This window comes from Leopardus geoffroyi, chromosome A1 (assembly GCF_018350155.1).
Source record: "Leopardus geoffroyi isolate Oge1 chromosome A1, O.geoffroyi_Oge1_pat1.0, whole genome shotgun sequence".
Lineage (NCBI taxonomy): Eukaryota > Metazoa > Chordata > Mammalia > Carnivora > Felidae > Leopardus > Leopardus geoffroyi.
Genome location: NC_059326.1, coordinates 43479347 through 43483648, shown reverse-complemented (window position 1 = coordinate 43483648; position 4302 = coordinate 43479347).

Below are 4302 nucleotides of genomic sequence, written 5' to 3'. Positions count from 1 at the left end.
AAAAATTCATCCAGGGGCACCTGGGTGGCTCAGTTGGTTAAGCATACAACTCTCAATTTTGGCTCAGGTCACGATCATAGGGTTTGTGAGATAGAGCCCCACATTGGGCTCTGTGCTGACAGCATGGAGCCTGCTTCGGATTCTCTTTCTCCCTGTCTCTCAACCCCTCCCCCATTCTCTCTCACTCTCAAAATAAATAAATAAACTTAAAAAAAATCTATCTAGAATCTAACATACTCACCACCATGTTGGATTTCAAGGACACAATGTAGAGTAAACTATATGTCCTGCCCTCAAATGTAGATTTACTGTATTTGTAAAAAGTACAGTAGTAAGCAAAAAATATTATGGAGGTACATATAAGGGGATTGTGCCCTAGGTCTTGATGGTTAGTGTAGGCTTTCTGAGGCCAGAAGTTAGTCAGTTAGGATGGGGAAAATTATTCCATGCAGAAAGAGCAATAAATACATCAGCTTAGAAATGAGAAGAAAAAATCAATGTATTAGTATTTGTTCAATATAGATTGAACAAAGTATGTGAAGAAAGAGACAGTATGAAGTAGGAATGGACATGTGATAAGAAATTAAATATTAAAAAAGTTTGAAGAAAATGCCAAAGACTTGGGAATTTATTCTGTAATCAACTGGTAGTCTTTGAGGTTAAGCATCACAATGTCATGACCACATTTATTTCTTAGAACATAAAGCAAAGCTTCTGTCTTCAATAAATGAGCCACTGGGTTAAATACAATTAAATACAATTCTTTAATTCAAAAAAAATGCATGGTGATATTAATGTGTTGACATTTATTACCAATGTCACAGAGGGAGATTTATTATGCAGTGTTTTCCAATCCCATTTGACTACAGACTTCTCCATCCTCTTCCAAGATTATGATAGCCAAGAATCAGTGTTTCCTACTTTATATGAGAAAATTAGTTGTTACATAATATAGAAATAGATTGAATATAAACATTACTGGAATCAAGAAAACTGGAAAAGAGTTTGTTGCAGTAATACAATTGAGAGAGATTTTAAAGGGATGAACTAAGATATTGGGGAAGTGGAGGAATGTGTACATGGATTTGAAAGACAGTAAGGATGTGGAATTTATTTTTAAAAAAAATTTTTTTTTCAACGTTTATTTATTTTTGGGACAGAGAGAGACAGAGCATGAATGGGGGAGGGGCAGAGAGAGAGGGAGACACAGAATCTGAAACAGGCTCCAGGCTCTGAGCCATCAGCCCAGAGCCCGACGCGGGGCTCGAACTCACGGACCTCAAGATCGTGACCTGGCTGAAGTCGGACGCTTAACCGACTGCGCCACCCAGGCACCCCAAGGATGTGGAATTTAGAGGAACAGAATAATCTCCAAAGGGAACTGGCATAGGTTATCTGAAATACTTTTCCAGATAATTTGATAACCTCTCCTTCAACACTGCCAAGAATCAGTTGTCAAGGCGTGATACAACTTTATGGGTACCAGGTTGTGATCATGACTTATGATCTCTTAGCCCACCTTGAGATAAAAAGTAACATCTAATAAACCAGTCACATCTAGACACACTGACATGTTCTACATCTAGACAAAAAAGGTCTTATTCTCATTCTGTCACCCATTTCTGTTTTCCAGTTGTAGGTCCTTATCTAAGATGTGTAAATCTTCCCTTTATCCTTAAGAAGAAACTATCTTGGCTTTAACATTACTATCCCATCCAGTTTCCCATAATATAGTGCAGTAATCATAGAAATGCCAAAGCTAAATAACAAATAGTAACAAAGAGGGTATTAATTATGCACCATATGCTGTGGCTTTAAACAATTTAGATATGCTGGCTTTACTATAAAAAGAGATCTGGGGGTGGGGGGATGGCATTATATGTAACATTAAATTGTTTCTTATATACTTTTTATCATGGATTGCAGTAAAGTACCCTGAGTTGGTAGGTTGCTGACCTAAAAGAAATATGACAAAAATTTAGTGAGTCAAAGAATCAACGGGGTGGATAAGTAAGAATGAATTGTAAAATCATGACCCCAACTGAATTCATGCTTTTGACTTTTCTTCCTGTCATATATGATATCACTAAGACATAGAAAACTGAGGGAACAAAAGAGATATATTTCATTCTGATAAATATTGAGAAACCTATTTTAAGGTTAATGCATTGCTACTATTTAAATTTTAAAATATGGTGTGCTTTACAAAATTAAGGGGTGCCTAGATGGCTCAGTAGGTTGAGCATCTGACTCTTGGTCTCAGCTCAGATCACGATATCACAGTTTATGAGTTTGAGCTCTGTGTTGGGCTTTCTGCTAAAAGCATTAGAGCCTGGCTGGGATTCTGTCTCTACCTCTTTCTGCCCCTCCCCTGCTCTCTCTCTTTCTCAAAATAAATAAAATGGAAAAAAAAAAGTAAAAAGTAATTAATATTCTAAAATAGTAAAAACAAGTGCGTGAATTTCTAAAGTGAGCACAAAAATATAGGTAATGGGGCATTCTCTGGCAAAACTGTAATAATAATTACAATATTTAAAAAATATCTTTTCCCACTGTTGAACAAATACATCGTATCTGAGAGATGGGGAGGAAGCAGCTTCTAACCACATATTTATTTTGTTTTATAGATACCTTCATTTTAAAACTGTATTTTGTTTTAAAGTGCTGTTCAGAGTACTATTCCCTGGGAGAAATTATTCATAAATGGCACTAATGAGTGTCAAGCTGCATTTCAAGGCATTTTGAAAATTGTCCTATTAATTAATAGTGTAATTAAGCTTTTGTCAGTGACATATCATATTTCTGACAGGAATAGATGGCCTGTGTAAGTCAGTGCCAGGCAGTCATCCAGGCAGCCACTGTGTATAATGGATGGGAGCAATTTAGTGCAGGTTTACAGTGATGGGACCACCTACGTGAGGAAGGCTGGCAACTTGCATACACAAACAGTACTTTGCACTGTACTTCGGGAAATAACTGTAGCTGAGATTGATGTGGCCCCCTCCGTAGGATGACACATTAGCCTTTTACCATTAAACCATAAATAGTGTTTCTCTGCGCTTTTGTGACAAAAATGTCAATTAGCTTCCAAATTTCATTTTCATTTAATTTTTTTTCTAATTCCATTTGCATATTAATGTGAACATGGTTCAGAACTGTTAGATTATAATACCTCACTAAGGCTAATAGGATGTAATACACACTTATTGAGGGTAATAGTTATATGTATTTAAATGTTCCTCCCCACCACAACCCATCTATTTGTGTAAGAGTTGTGCCACTGTTTAATGTCTCTTGAATATGAGTGTGTCATATACAGTAAGATTTAAACTTGGATACAGGAAAATTATTTTAAAAAATCTATAATCTATAGAGAAAAAAAGATCTAAGTACACTAGCATCAGCACAACTAAATATAAATAATTTTATTCTGGTCCTCCCTCTACAATAGATCTTTATTAATTTTAGTATTAATAATTTACATTCTGGCTCCAGCTATCAAGGTCTTAAAATTGAATGATAATCAAATACAATGATGGAATTTCCTTGGTAGAAACATTTTACTTCAGTGAAGCTCACAGGTTTAGAATGACTTTTTACAGAATAACTTTTTTCTCATATTTTTTTAAATTTTCTGATACTTAGTAATGAATTTTTATTTTAAAAATATACTATAATAAAAATTATAAAAGTGTATTTTAATTGGTATCATCTATATTTAAACTCTAGTTTTCCAATATCTTCCAAGGTTTAAATAGAATTATAACATGGCTAATTGGCACTAGTTCAGAAATCAGTGTTACCATACTTAGACTCAGACTTTTTAAAGCAGAAAAAAGACATTACAGATCACCCAGCTCAACCCACTTCATTTTTAGATGAAAAAATTGAAGCCTGAGAGATTATTTAAGTTGCCCAAGGTCATGTAGCTAGTAAGTGGCACAGAGAGAACTAGGACCTGACAAGTTCCTAAGAAGAACATGTTTTTTTCAGAGGTTGTTTTCAAAGTTAGTTTTTTAAGGATATCAGTTTAGATTTAAATGGAAATAGAAAGATTAAATACGCAAAATGACAGAGAGAACAGAAGAGAGGAAAAGAAAGAAAAAAAAGCAACAGGGAAGGAGGGAGGGAGGAAGGAAGGAAGAAGAAAAGAAGGAAAGGAATGAGGGGTGACACAAAAAATGTATGATGTTGTAAGGATCTTACTTCAATGCTTTAAGATACCTCATCAATTTGATAAAGTGGACTGCTCATCTTTTCAGACATGGATTGATTGCATAACATTGTATAGTAAATCCCTAA